Source organism: Lampetra planeri, chromosome 1, assembly GCF_965212315.1.
Source record: "Lampetra planeri chromosome 1, kcLamPlan1.2.h2, whole genome shotgun sequence".
NCBI classification, from domain to species: Eukaryota; Metazoa; Chordata; class Hyperoartia; order Petromyzontiformes; family Petromyzontidae; genus Lampetra; species Lampetra planeri.
In genome coordinates this window covers 9,927,275-9,943,353 of record NC_136107.1, presented here as the reverse complement: position 1 = coordinate 9,943,353, position 16,079 = coordinate 9,927,275, and the positions used below count along the sequence as shown (strand labels likewise).

Genomic DNA, 16,079 nt, shown 5'->3' with positions numbered 1-16,079 from the left:
TTACGAGGAGGAAGATACAATGGGTGACATGTCAGACAATGGCGCTCTGTGCTATAAAGAAGGGCCATTGTTCGAACATTTGCCGATGAGATGTTTCCTTTTAAGGCAGTGCTATGGAAGTTTTTTTTTAATGATACGTAAATCAATCAATCTTTATTCACGTGCCAATATCGCCCTCAACAAAGTAGGCATGAGTGCACATTAATGGGAACGGTACAGGGGTTTAGAGCAACAGCAATGAGCAAAGAAACCCATCACGCCATTAGCAGCTAACACCGACGGAGCAAAGTAAATTGCAACCGCGCGCAACCAATAGCATGAGAAAGGTAAGTGGTAAATAAATTAAATAATAAGTATTAGAAATATATTTTCTCAATTTATTTTGGTTTTTATGGGAAGGCGAGTCTGAATAGAGGTGTCTTGTACAGACCACGTAATTGAATAATAAAAATCAGAAAACTATATATATCCAGGAATACACCATTTAACTTAAATACAGTTTTTTTTTTCCCAGAGGGTTCTGCATTAACATGTCTGATCAATTCCTCACTGCGCACGCCGCTGATTTGTGACGGATGTGATGCCACCACATTAATTCTAGATTTGAAGCTTTCGTGACTGCAATGATTCATACTGTTAGGTTTTTTCGGTAAAGTCACGTAGGTTAAAAATAAAAATAATAAAAATAATAATAGAAATTAAATAGTAAATCACGACGTTTCGGAGGCAACACAAGTCTCCGTCATCAGGTGGGACCGTCACAGCTAAATTTACTGTATCACTTTACTTGATACAGTAAATTTACTTGATACAGTAAATTTAGCTGTGACGGTCCCACCTGATGACGGAGACTTGTGTTGCCTCCGAAACGTCGTGATATATTATTTTAATTTATATAATTATTTCTATTATTTTCATTTTTTACCTACGTGACTTTACCGAACAAACCTAAGAGTATGCGACCACGTGTTTGGGCTGTGCCACTGGGCAGTTGTTTGGCACTGACCCATCGCTGGCGATGGTGGATCCGTCGTGAGGCTCAGCGAGGTCTGTGGAGAGCTGTGCTCCGGCATCCGAAATCCCCCAGAGTCGCGATGAGGGTAGCACTCCCAAATTGGCGCCTTCACCTTCCACCTGCAGGGCAAAGTGGGGGCGACAACACCTTTCGTTTTGTAAATGTACACATTCATTGCATTTGTACACGAGGTTTGTTTCAAGAGTTGCCTGTCATATTCATATTGAGTTGCCTGTCATCTGGGCACATCAATAGCCAAGTGTTCAACAGTTCAGGTGATTTCAGTGCTGGTATCAACCATCATGCATATGACATTTATGCTGCATTCACTATTCCTACAATTCCCTGAAGGTGGCACTATCTAAATAGCAAATCAATACTGGGTTCATGGTACAGCATGTGCGGAAGCTGTGTGCGTGGATAGTCATTTATATGGGTGCACGTAAAACGTCCCTTAAACGCAAGCAATGTATTCAGAAGCACACCTTCGTTTAGTCATTGGGAATTGTGCTGCCCCCCCTGTGTGATCTGCCCCAAGCGATGCTTACCTTAGTTACAGGCGGACAATCAGTGCTGGGAGCGAGTCGGCAGGCTGGAGTTTCAGACAGCTCGCCGGGGCTGTACTTGTAGCCGGGAAAGTTAAACGGCCGAGGCTCAGTGGTGGCGTAGAGCATCCCGTAACTTTCCGCATTAGCCACAGGAAAGCTCGTACCAGGGTGATCCTTGCGCGTGGTGACAAAATCTCCGCCGAATTCTGTTGCCTCACTCGGCACAGCAGCCTTTTGATGCGAGACAGGACCGGTGGTTTCCTGGCTGGATTGGCACCCGGCATATGGCATCTTCAAGGGAACTGTCATGCAGTGACTGTGTTCAATCCTGCTTTTTGAGGGTGACGCAGCAGAGAGCTGCTTCAAGGTGTAATGCTGCACTGGCGTCTTGAAGCCCTCGTCCAACCTGCCGGCCATCTTCCCAGTTGTAATTACAAAGTCTGGGCCCTTTGAGAAGTCTCTCGTGCAGAGGCGATGCTCACCCTCACTCTCGGCACCTGCAGGCTCACAGGAGCGAGCAGCATTGTCCACAAAGTCCAGCTTAATTGTTGGAGAGACATCTGGCTCTGTCAAACGTGAAGTGCCAGGCTGGCTAGGAAGCACGTGTTTGCTGGCGCAGTCGGCAGTCGGTGAAGCACCGAGGGGGGGGCAGCTGGCGTCTCGCGCAGGCATCGCGCTCTGCCTTTCTGTTTGTGGCCGCTTCAGCTCCACGCGGCTGCGCGCACAACCGCACACCCACGCACAACGCCTCGTTAGCACGGTCCCTGGATCCCTGAAAAAGAATACATGGAAGCGGGCAAGCTTGCACATCTAAAAGCCGTTTCCGTGCAAAAGGAAATAGTTCCTAATGCTTTGTAAAAAAGCGACAATTGGCCCAATTTACAACATCGCTCGGCACAAATGTTGGTGGTTCCACAACGTTGGTGGTCCTTCATTGGGCATTGGATGTAAGCAGCTGCTCCACTAGGGCCGTCTGCTCAGGAGCAGCCGGCAGCCGGGATCCGTGCAGCCCCCTTTTCAGCAACTCCCGCTTCTCGGTGTAACGAGGGCAGGTCCCCAGGAACAGCTGCTCAACCCCCCCACCCCTCTCAAGCCGTCACTTGTGACCTCCAAGAATAAATTGTCTTATCTCTTCCCCAGTTGTGATTGCTCCACATCAGCCTCCCTCCTCCGCCTGTCAGTAATGGTCGTCCTTCTTGCACATTTTAGATGTGAAATGTTTACACACATTACCACAATGCACTCTGAACCTGGTTATTGAATTTCACATACCAACCTGTTAACATCGGGAATCACCTGTTCAACTCTCCGCCAAAAAAAATGCTTGTGATTAGTGCGGGTAGTGCGTGTGCGTGTTTGCAGTGCGTGTGTGTGTTCGTCTTAAAAAAAAAAACAGATTGTATTGTGCCATTTAAGTGTTTAATACTAGGTGGGGCAGCGTTGAACAAGCGCTGGGTGTGGCAGGTAATACATCAACTAATCTTGCCCTGGGCTCTGATAACTGTTGTTAAGGTTCCGTCCTAAGTCGAAGTTTGTCTTATGCTGTTATTCTCGTTCCCATCATTAGACAATGAGCCCTGAAGTGGAAGATCTGGTTTCGAAGCCATGTGTTGTGATTACCACATTCAATGTATTCGTACCGTAGCAGTATTAATAATACTGCAGCGAAGCCTCACTCACCCCGAAGCCCTTGTCGGACGGGAAGCCGCAAAAGATTGTTTGGCGCCCAATGCATATTTAAAGGAATGCTTACAAATCCAAGCAAATAAAGTAACCACCTACCTATAGTAGTAGGTTTTTACCCTTTCAACTGGTACAAAAACTGACACCTTTATACAAGGCATCATGTTTGCAATAACCACAACACAAGCAGTCAGAATGCAAACAAAAAGAAACAACTCTGATGATGATAATGATATGCACTGTCCTTGAAGTTGATTGGTTCACATCTGAGAAAGCTTTTCTTAGAACCTAGTCTCCAAAAGGCGTCATCTGGTCCAACACCAATGGAGACTAGGTTCTAAGAAAAGCTGTCTCAGGTGTGGACCAATCAACTTCAAGGACAGTGCATATCATTATCATCATCAGAGTTGTTTCTTTTTGTTTGCAGTTTGACTGCTTGTGTTGTGGTTATTGCAAACATGATGCCTTGTGTCAGTTTTTGTACCAGTTGAAAGGGTAAACACCTACTACTATATTTTGCAACTGGTAAAGGAGATGTCTCATAGTATCCACCTACCTGCTATACTCCCATATACTGGACACATTACATCCCTGCAATTTTTGAATCTCAAGCACATGCTGAAATGTGTGACCACATTCGAGTGCCTTGACGACGGTCAGGCGGCTGGCTCATTGTCCCTAGGCACACACATCAAGTGTTTCATCATGATTTAAAGCTTTCGTGACTGCAGAGATTCATCTTCTTGGTTCTTTCGGTAAAGTCACGTAGAAGGGAAGTAATAAAATAATAAAAATAAAACATAATAAAATTATTTTTATTATTAATGATTTTTATTATGTTTTATTTTTATTATTTTATTACTTCCCTTCTACGTGACTTTACCGAAAGAACCAAGAAGAAGTGTTTCATCCTTCTTTCGGTAAAGTCACGTAGAAGGGAAGTAATAAAATAATAAAAATAAAACATAATAAAATTATTTTTATTATTAATGATTTTTATTATGTTTTATTTTTATTATTGTATTACTTCCCTTCTACGTGACTTTACCGAAAGAACCAAGAAAAAGTGTTTCATCCTTCAGAGCTGCATAACGTCGGCGTTCAGTATTCTCCCGGCAACTGCGGCTAACCGTAATTAAACATCGCCTGCGTGGCACTCGCACACACAACATGACAAAAGTCTCATCCGTGTTTCACCCAGGGGACGGCATCCACAACAAAACAAACACGCGCGCAGCCAGAGCTGTGTGCGTCTCATACCTCACGGCGTCCGCATGGCTGAGCAGCGCGGGGTGGCGCGCCTGTTTGGCTGGAGGCAAGAGAGCGCGCAGCACAGAGGGCGGAGGGCAACACGTGGGGCTCTCCTCGGGAACCGTGGAATTCGTGGTGCGGCCAGACAGAGCCTTGGCCTCCTGCGATGACAACAAAGATCCCCATATAGCCTGGAACAGACTGTTGGGGCAAGTGCTGTTAGCGAGCACCTATGAAGGCCGGAACGGCACACGAGGGGATGGATGGCCAGCACCACGCCCGACCGCCTTTGTCTCCCTAGTGACAATGTTTACACACCGCACCAGGTACTCATTTGAGCCTCAAATGCGATGACACCACACACACGCGCGCGTGCCACGGGGAATTAAATTATTTTGAGTGTACAGTAAACTCTTGTTAATTAGACACACATGAGGCTCTGGCCTTGCCGAATTTTCCAATATTCCGAATTATGTACAACGGTACTCCCCAGTGCCCCCTGCCCCAATGCAAATGTTTTTTACAAATTTGTTTTCTAAACTCCCTTGTTAATTAGACACATATGGGGCTCTGGCCTTGCCGAATTTTCCAATATTCCGAATTATGTACAACGGTACACCCCAGTGCATCCTGCCCCAATGCAAATGTTTTTTCCAAATTAGTTTTCTAAACTCCCTTGTTAATCCGACACATATGGGGCTCTGGCCTTGCCGAATTTTCCAATATTCCGAATTATGTACAATGGTACACCCCAGTGCCTCCTGCCCCAATGAAAATGTTTTTTCCAAATTTGTTTTCTAAACTCTTCACACACCATACGAATTAACGCACCTGCATCAAATCTATCCAAAACTTTGCATTTGTCTCGCAGAATATGGGACGTATACTTCAGTCCCTTTCTATCACTTCTTGATGTAGGTGTAGACGACATTTCTTCGAGGGTTGGCCTGTACATTACATAAACAAGGTAAAGTCCAAAGCAACAGGTCTGCACTGACGCTCGCCGCCACGAGACTTGAGTCATTGTTTTTGGTCGTGGTGCGCGGCGTCGCTCCATGTGTGTGACTACATTGGACCATTAGGGTACGGCAATTCTGGCCATGGCAAATTACTAATGCTGTATATATGCCGAAAGCGCAGTCGTGCCGAATTATCCCCAAATTATTCATGACGAAATACCAAAATAACGAGGTTTTACTGTATATATGTTTTTAAATCCCAAATGGTGCCCCACTCGAACTTACATAGATAGTGAGGTGGGGGGGCTTTTGATGACCTGTTTACAGCCTTGAGCCAGTGATGTAAACTCTACCACTGGCGGAGTTTCCATCAGACAACCACTCCTGACTCCCGACAGAGTGGTACTGATTTTATAATCCATGGACGGAGAAACGGCTGAATCACTGCCACCGATAAGGGATCCGAAATTGGCAACGTCCGAAATGTGGAAGCATTGGAAGGTCACAAATGGAAGGTTGCGAGTTGCTCCTGTAACTACTGTGCCACACAACCAGGTATTATAGTGATAATGGTTGCTCTGTTTATTCAGAAATGTATGAGTAAGTCTATAGACTATTTGGAAATCTATGACTAATTAGTTTTTTTGGTGTTATTTTTACGTTAGGTAAGGAAATACCCATGAATACAAGGAAATAATAATAATCCAGACAGATGGGTCAGCCGACTTACTCATCACACAGGTCATGATGTCACTGCCGAGACTCAACTTTGTAAACAACTCTTCCTCTACCCACGGGGAGGGAGAATGTGCACCGGGCCATACGCGCTCTGCGCCTATAACAAAGACAAAGATCCCCCGTGTAGCCTCAACAGACTGTTGGGGCAAGTGCTGTTAGCGAGCACCTATAAAGGCCGGGGCGGCACACGAGGGGGCGGGGTCGCCAACACCACGCCCGGATGCCTTTGTCTCCCTAGTGGCGATGTTTACACACCGCTCCAGGTACTCATTTGAGGCTTGGTCGACCTCGGGGAGGCTCAGGAGCGGTTCAGATAATCGTCACTGGTGGTGGCCGTGAGCGGGAATCGAACTCGGGTCGCCAGGTTCATGGCGCAGCGCGCTAACCGCTACACTACCGCCTATAACACCACGTGCGTGACCCACACACGAGGTAGAGCTCTACCAGTGAAAGCCACACGTGGAACTGTGAAGGAAGTACAGCTCTGCGGAGAAAAATCGCGAGAGATGCTCATTAGCAAATGCAATTAATGTAACTAATGGGAATACAACCTCCGGGGCCTGTTTTGGTGTGGTGTACGTGTTGTACTGTCAGCGTGGCCTGGCTCCGCCCCCAGCCACGCGCCCCTTCTGGAACCTACTAGCGGGTTCTCGATGTGCCCCTTCCGTAACCTTTTCCCTACATCCCTCTCTGGTCTATCACGTGACCTGCTGTCAGTCAGGGCTGATGTAAGCTGCAGATCCCCTTCCCTGCCAGCAGCCAGCGCTATGCTGCTACGTGACCGATTCTATGTCACTACACGTGCAAAGGCTGAAACATCTCAAAACCTTAGCCCATTTCTACCTCATTTCAGTCAGAAATCGGAGCTTAATAATGGCGAGGCGTAATGTCCCATCAGACTATGACCAACAATACATTTAAAACACAATATTAGTCATCCATTAAAACACACCTCAACTTGCAAAACTGCAAAAACAACTCTGTCCGTCTTTAAATACACCAGTGTAAAATGGATGAAATAAGCCCAAACCACAGTCATGTCAATGGAATTGTGCTTTGCTTGCTGCTGTGCACTTTTCTGTCAGTAATGCAAGGCACGTGTATATCAAGGGTCATATCTGCTCATAATTAAGCGAAGCGTGCTGGTGTTAGCATGCCTACCAAATCATAAACATATAGAGATGGGACGTTCACAATGGTCCTACAGGGTAAACACAGATGGCTCTGCAGCTTCTGTGCCTGAGCTAATGCTAAAAAGCGCGCATGATGAGTCATAGAGAATAGGTTTTTCCCTTTTTGATAATAAAACAGGCGTTAAGATGTTGAAACACCAAACAGAAACCTTCTGCAAGGAATCCTGTCTGCATTAACCGCACATACTTGGGGTGAACATGCAAACAAAAACATGCTCTGATAATATGCATTGTCTTTGAAACCGATTGGTCCGCTCACATTTACACGACAGCAAATCCTTAAATAGGCAATTTATTTTAATACAATACCAAGGTGACTACCATCTAAATTACCCACCAACCCCCTCTAGCCGGAAGCGTATCACCTTTATCGAGTTATGCCACTGTGCGAGACACGTACCGACGCATACACACGTAACTCAGTGTGTTGCCTATCGAAAGTATTTATTCAGGAACAAAGCCCTTGAAATTTTAGATGCCCCCCACAGCACTGATGTGCACTGTACTGCGGACACGAGGTCTCTATTAATGCCCCAAATACCTGGAATGTCGTCGCTTCAACAAAATAATGTCGTTGGTTATTCTCCCATCTAAATAACACAATGGCATGCTAAACTGCAATTGCAGTTCACATATATCCTTGTTTGTTTACATATAAATACAATCGTCACCCTATGCTGAACATTTCTGTAACTTCACTGCAATTGTAATAGGATCCGTTTGAAAATAATCTGCCTGAACCGACTTGTGAGACAGAGAATCTATTATTTGACGGTGACTTACATCTGTGCTGTACTTGAGATTTTCTCTGATTTCTCTTTGCTTCATGGCTGTAAATTATACATTTTTTGCTTGACTAATTTTCGTGAGGCAGATCACTCTTGAAATGAGACATCTCTCTGGTTACGCAACATAAATTTGACTAAACTTGACCAATCTATTGCGCTTTGCCTGTATTAGACTTTAAGCGACTGGCATTAAAGTGCATTCTCCCACGCCGACTTTAAAACTGCGAAAGTTTTCTTTTTTCATAAACTGATAATATATTTTGATTTAAAGCTTTCGTGACTGCAGGGATTCATATTCTTGGTTCTTTCGGTAAAGTCACGTAGAAGAGAATTTTTTTTTAGTTTTTATTTATATTATTTTATTATTTCCCTTCTACATGACTTTACCGAAAGAACCAAGAATATGGTAATATATTCTCAAAAAAAAACTGTGAACTTCACAAATAATCCTGACACATTTGATCACCTTCAATCAAGGCTATAATGCTGCTTCATACTGGTAGGAACCCACTGGTTCCACCAGCCCCTCCCCGTCGTGCAGGGAGGGGCTGGGTGGGGAGGGGCTGGGTGGGGAGGGGCTGGGTGGGGAGGGTGGGGCTGGGTGTTGAGGGGCTGGTCACCCCGTGGTGCCCTTATAAAACTCAACGTTTAACCAACTCACGCCGGCTTGTGCCCTCCCTCACAGTCGGGCATATTTGCGGAATACACCACGCTGCCGTTGACCCTGGCCATTGACCGAGTAACTCAACGTTCCTACCAGCTCCCTCTGCAGGAATGTGTTAATTGCAAAAGCATGAACTTCCACGCCAGCAGCAATCGATGCATACGAAGGCAAAGGGACCAAGATCCCCTGCATAGCCTTCACAGACTGTTGGGGCAAGTGCTGTTAGCGAGTACCTATGAAGGCCACTACGGCACACGAGGGGGTGGGTTGCCAGCACCACGCACGGCCGCCTTTGTCTCCGAAGTGGCGATGTTTACTACACACTGCACTAGGTACTCATTTCAAGCTGAGTCGACCTAGGGGAGGCCCAAGTCACCGTTTCAAATAACCGTCACTGGTGGTTGCTGTGAGCGGGAATGAAAACCCGGGTGGCCGAGTTAATGGTTCAGTGTGCAAACCCCCTACACGTAAATAAGACAAAGATCCCCCCCCCTATAGCCTTAACAAACTGTTGGGGGCAAGTGCTGTTAGCGAGCAGCACCTGTGAAGGGGCCGGCAGGATGCAATAAGGAGGTGGCCAAGCACCGCCATATAGTCACAACAGGCACACCACGTGCCATTTTTTGAGGCCCTCGCACAGAAATTCACGGCCCATTGTACGCACAATCAGCAAAGCCGGGCGAGCAGGCAGCGCATGAGCTATTAAAGCAGGGGGAAGAGAGTCTACAACACGTCAATGCGCAGCACTCTCTCCTGTTCGACGGCGATCTATATATACGAGGCCAAGATAGAAGTGATAATTGCATTGCCCGTCAACACGTGTACAAAACATCGCACCCGTGACGCCTTTTCCCCAAAAACAGGATTGAACACAGTCAAAGAAAGTGCAGTGTCGTTTTCATTAGCTGCCAATGGCGCAATGATGGCGACGGTGTGAACGAAAAGACAACACAAAAAACAACACTGCCGGGCAAGTTCGGTGTGATTACAGTGTGCGCTCACTAGACAGACTGTAAAAAGGGAAACGAAAGAGAGAAATAAACTCGAGTACAATGACCGCCGGAGGCAGTTTGCAGTGCTCGGTGACCCTGCAAACCGAGAACCCTCGCGTGCCGGTGCCACATCAGAGCGCCACCGCCACAATGTTGCTATCAATGCCGTGCTATAAATTGGTAAATATTTGTCGTATTTTTTTTCTTACTACCTCCAAATGTTCAGGAGCTAACGAATGTTGATCCGCGTTTAAAAATGAACGTAGAAAGGCGTTGCGAACTGGCTTCGGCGTGGGAACGTAGAACGAGAGCTCTAACCACGGGAATGATGGTGTTGTCCACTGCTGCCTTGGGTGCCTCCTTCTCAGCCTTCATTGCCAGGGGAGATGAGGCTGTAACACAGATACCCGGCGTGTCAGTGCACGAGTCAACATTGTTAAGCGCAGCATGGGTTTCTAACCAGCAGTGCGTAGATCCATACATCCCATCAGCAGCAATCATTTAGGCATATACAACTCAAAATGTTCATTCACGTCGCAGTGTGGAAAATAAATAGCAACATAGATAATCAGAAAACACATCTGCTTCATACATCGGTCTCTCCGCGTAAAAAAATAAATATTCCATACAACCCATCGGCCTCCATGGCCTTCTGGGAGTGAATCATTTCACCAGCATTGATTCAGTCCAAGCAAATGTCGGACTGCGTTAGACTCAAGTGTCCCTCACCAGCAGGGTCAGATTTGCTCAAATCAATGCTCGTGAACTGCCACATGTTATAGGCAAGGACCCTCTTTCTTTGAGATATAGGTCGCATTTCTTAATATAATAACCAAGACCATTGAACGGCGGCACCAAATAATGAGTTCATAATTATTGTTGCCATTATATATATTTTAAAAAATCAGTTGTAGTCTCAGCAACACGGCGTACGCAGGAAGAATATTTGACAATGTACAGTTTGGTAAAACCGCCACCAGGCAAGGCACTCTGGATATTGTCTCAACAGACATTTATATAATAATAACAAGAAGATTACGTTTCAGTTTCAACAACTGCACACGAGCGAGTAAAACAATACGGCACATACACCGACAACACAAAACTGAACCCGCATTGTTAGCCAACACGTTGACTCCTTCGTCTTTCACATTCAAGACATGTTTTTCTTAAACCAATTTACATTTTGGTATCAACACACACACACGAATACACACAGATGAGTTGGATAAAAAAAATCAAACATTTGGAATGGGCTCAAAACATGGTTAATTGTGAAATGTAACCGCAGGATTGGCAAGAGTGATGGGGTGGTGGTGCACACAAAGTCTCAAGTTCCTCTCTTGTCTAGCGCCGACTGGTCCAGGGCGTGTGAACAGTGAACAGAAGGAGCTGAACCAGTCCTCACCTGGCCTGGAGTCGCTCCCTCGCTCACCATTGTTAGCGACATGTGATCCAGCGTGCGTCACAACCCACTCACCGTTCAATAAAACGCAGGGTAGATAACAATGTGCACTGTCACGGACTGCGAACAGTCAAATAATCAACTACAGCGGTTCTTTGGTTCTTTTCGGTTAAGTCACGTCTAAAAATAAAATAAATCAAAATAAAACAACACATTACGACGTTTCGATTGCAACACAAGCAATCATCATCAGGCATAAAAGAAATAGCAACAAAAATCTAACTAGAAAACTATAGACCGACATACAAGCAGACAGACATCACAACGGCACACATAGAGAGGAGTATACAGGCACACGAAAATTAAATAACATAGTAAAATATTGAAATGTGATGTAATACAACACAGAGAGTCGGTTAACACACAGTTAACGCATGGCCTGGTTGACTACGTGTTTCAAAATTTGCTAAGTTAGAATTTTAAGTGTGAGCAAGAAATATCTAACTAGAAAACTATAGACAGACATACAAGCAGACATACATCACAACGGCACACAGAGAGAGGACACAAATCGGCTGTGTGAGCAACAAAAATCTAACTAGAAAACTATAGGCACACTGTGCCGATTTGTGTCCTCTCTCTGTGTGCCGTTGTGATGTCTGTCTGCTTGTATATCTGTCTATAGTTTTCTAGTTAGATTTTTGTTGCTCACACAGCCGATTTGTGTCCTCTCTCTGTGTGCCGTTGTGATGTCTGTCTGCTTGTATGTCTGTCTATAGTTTTCTAGTTAGATATTTGTTGCTCACACTTAAAATTCTAACTTAGCAAATTTTGAAACACGTAGTCAACCAGGCCATGCGTTAATTGTGTGTTAACCGACTCTCTGTGTTGTATTACATCACATTTCAATATTTTACTAGGTTATTTAATTTTCGTGTGCCTGTATACTCCTCTCTATGTGTGCCGTTGTGATGTCTGTCTGCTTGTATGTCGGTCTATAGTTTTCTAGTTAGATTTTTGTTGCTATTTCTTTTATGCCTGATGATGATTGCTTGTGTTGCAATCGAAACGTCGTAATGTGTTGTTTTATTTTGATTTATTTTATTTTTAGACGTGACTTAACCGAAAAGAACCAAAGAATAATTCCTGCAGTCACGGAAGCTCCCAAATTAAGATTGAACTACAGCGGTGCATAGTTTCTGTATAGTTTGGCCGTACTATACTGAACGGGGCTCCATTGGTGCTCGTTGATGGCTCTTGACTAACATCAGACAGCCAAACCGGATTTGTTTAACTCGTCCCAATAACTCATAGTTTTCTGCTTAAACAAATGCTGCTAGAAAACATTTTTCTATAAAGCCGACTATGCACCAAATGTATTTTTTAAATATATTTTAGTGTAGTGGCATATGGGGCTGCCTTAATTTGAACGGATCTCAGCCATGCAAGCAAGGTGCTCCAACTAGGCCTTGGCAAGGTAAGGTAATTTACCCTTTTTACCGGGTAAAAGGGTAAAGGGCATGGTGCCGACATGCCAAGAGGTAAGGTAAAGGGCAGGGTAAAGGTAGCTCGGAAGAATTACCCGGTAGGGTAAAGGTAGCGCGAAGTATTACCCGGTAAATACGGTACCTTGTTAACCGCTAAAAGCTCCGTGGTGCAGTCCGTGGCCTCCATTTAATAAGTAATATTTTTTGAAACTGCTTTAAAAACACGCTTTTATTAAATGAAATGTACTAGTAATGGCAGAACTCCACGAATCCAGGAAGTGGCCCAGAAGTTTGCCATAATGTAAGGGACTGTGGCCAATTACAGCCAACGTTAGTTGAGCGTGGATAATTAGACCCAAGCCGAAACATAACATCTAAAAAATGTTAATTTTTTTTATTATTATAGAATATAGTATTGTCATCAGTATGACGTAAGTATACCAAGTTTGCAGTCGATACGACATTGGGAAGTGGGTTAAAATTGAGTTACGAGATTTGAGGATACGACAACAACAAGCGTGTAAAATTGGAATCATCGAGAGTATTCTATATGAATAAAGCGCTTTACCTAGCATTTACCTGTTATAAACCTTTTTCATGTGTAGTACCCCAGTAATTACCCTGTAATCGGGAAATTTGTATGGGGTAAGGGTAAAAGGTAGGGTAAAGGTAGGCTCGTTGTTTTTACCTTTTTACCTTACCTTGCTGAGGCCGAGCTCCAACGCAGTTGCCTGGGTCGAGCAGTTTAAAATAGATTTGGCTTGCGGATATTTTCGAGGATTTTACCCCATGTTCTTCGGCACGATGTCTGACAATTCTTCAGATCCCGAAGGTCCCAAGCACACGGAGCATTATATTTTGACAGCATGCCGAACAGCACGCGGTACAACCCCCTAACGTACCTCGGACATAATTGCTTTTTTACCCTTTAATCTGGCAACAAAATTTACACCTTTTTTTACAAGGAGTCATGTTTGCATTGACCGCAATACCTGCGGTCAGAATCCAATCAATTTCAAGGACAGTGCAGACATTATCAAAGTTGTGTTTTTTTTGTTTGCATTCCGACTGCAGGTATTGTGGTCAATGCAAACATGACTCCTTGTAAAAAAGGTGTCAGTTTCGTTGCCAGATTAAAGGGTAAAAAACCCATGATCATATTTTGCTACTGGCAAAGGAAGTTCCAATGGTATATCTCGGACAGTGATACATGTTAAACTTATTTCACACCGTGCGTAGCCAACCATGCTAATCGGAGGTGCGACAGCACAACCCTGACCGTGCAAGATGCTCAGATGCAACACGCCTGCCAACGCCTGTGTTGTACCTTTGCTTCCCTGGCTCGAGTGCAGCTGCCCGCCTCCCGTGGGCGACACGGAGAGCCCCAGCGCAACGGCGCCCGTGTCCACGGGAGGGCCAATCCTCGCTGTCGACGCCACCGCCAGCCCCGGTGCAGTGGCCACCTCCGACGAGGGGCACGGCGGCACACGCCTGTAAGCAAGCACGTGGACAAGCAGCCCTCATCCACTGCTGGCCACAGCTGCACGGCACTTGCAGCGCACGTCCCCATGTACACAGCAGACGCAGTTGCTTAGACAGGTCGAGGACTGTTGCCCAGTGAGAACAAAGCCAGTGGTTCTTTCTCACAGACAAAAAAAAGGGGTTTCACTGAAGATGTAGACGGCCTCCAGGCTGTAAGACGTGGCTATGGAGGTATCGTCATGGGTTCTCAAGTATTCGGTGCAATGATAGCCACCATGAATGTATTTGCATGCTAAAAAGGAATGCGGCTGCTTCTATTCTGTGGATTACTTATCGGTACAATTCGTAGTCTCGTGGTACTATTAAAAATATTCCAACAATTCCAAAAATTGTTCATCTTGAGTGGAACGGAAGGCAATTGCCCTAAATATTAGCATTTCATTTCTAAATACAATGAATTGTGGCAGTTTAATTAACCAGACATTCGGCATCAATCCTCACACTTTAGCCATCTGCACTCACAACTGTCCCATTACCCATTGCTGTGGTCACAGCTGGTGCCGACTGACGTTTTTAAAATTGGTAAGCTTCTTTCCATGATCATGTTAAACTTTCCAAAGGCACTCCACCCTGCTCTTATCTGATTTCATCGTCTTGACCCGAATTCACCTTCTGTAACTGCCCAAAGTATAAATATTCAGTTTTAAAGTTGTGCCTTACATAGATGATTTAGTTTTGTAAACGAACTTGCCGTACATTACTTTGTTTTGCTCACATTTCTATTAAGTTCAACTTGGCAGTCTTCTCCGAGGTTCTTCAATAATACCTTGCAATACATTTTCACCGCTTGCTAAACAACAAATCGAGATGGCTATATTTGTATCAATGTACTTTAAGCCTGTATTTCTCCAAACTAATGTTGCTGCAAATTACCTTTGTGAGAGCATATCTCCTTGCCCGACTCCTATTCTGGATTGTACTCAAGGTAGCGATGTGTAAAACAGCTTGAGTTTCCACCGTTTCAAATGCATTTTCATGATTGACAAAAGCTGGATGATGTTTTATATCCATTCGTATATTTTATGATTTCATTCAATCTTACGTGGTCAACGATGGAAAGAAAAAACACCTTTCCTAAATCTATCCTTGCTCACGTGATTGGTTTCCCTCGCAAATCCACAACATTTGTTTCCTCAGATCTTTGTCCGAAATGTATAAACATGTGATAGGCGGCTGATGAGCATGTAATTCTTTTTGAAAATAATTCTTGCAGCATCATTTCATAATTGAGGTACAGCATTTCATTTCCTTGTAAACATGATTTAATAGGTCTGCTAATTGAGCAATTCGATGAATTATCACAATTTAGAGTGGCGATTTAAAAACAAACGATTCCTCTTTTTAAATCCTTTATATTAAGTTCACTTGCTTGCTTGCGCGCTTACGACCGTGCAAATCTTTCGGTCGTTTTTTAACCCACTTCCCGTGATCCAATCGAGCTGACATTTTGCACACAGACTCGTTGTGCGCGACAATTTATTTTCGTGAAATTTTTTTCCCACTTTTTAGGAAAAAAACAATTTCATATTTAATTTAAAATACCAATGTGATAAAAATGAAACTCTTACTCAAGAAAAACAGAAATGAATAATAAAATAAAACCGATGCCACGCATATAAAGGATTTATAGTGAAAAACGTTGTTTTTACGGGTTAATTTTTTTAAAAAGTGTGACTGGTTGCACCTCCAGTGATTGCAGGTGATGTGAACCCATTACACACAACGCACACAAGCCGAAAATCATCGATTCTCACGCACACGATTCAAATACACGAGCTCCAAAACGGATATCAATCGGCAAATCGATGCATCGA

At 44.4% G+C, this 16,079-nt stretch overlaps 1 protein-coding gene across 2 annotated transcripts in view; it reads right to left on the bottom strand.

The window, feature by feature from the left end:
• Positions 1 to 16,014, bottom strand: part of FRRS1L (ferric chelate reductase 1 like) — a 45,606-nt gene extending 29,592 nt beyond the window's left edge. Inside the window, exons 1-5 of one of the 2 annotated variants that reach the window (XM_078592826.1) lie at positions 14,051 to 16,014; positions 10,150 to 10,223; positions 4,507 to 4,658; positions 1,564 to 2,335; positions 1,007 to 1,134 (exon numbers count right to left, since the gene is read on the bottom strand). The gene's annotated coding sequence lies outside the window, so the exon portion shown is untranslated. The remainder of the gene's footprint in view (positions 1 to 1,006; positions 1,135 to 1,563; positions 2,336 to 4,506; positions 4,659 to 10,149; positions 10,224 to 14,050) is intronic. The other variant, XM_078592820.1, reaches the window with a different exon arrangement.
• Between the last annotated feature and the right edge of the window lie 65 nt (positions 16,015 to 16,079).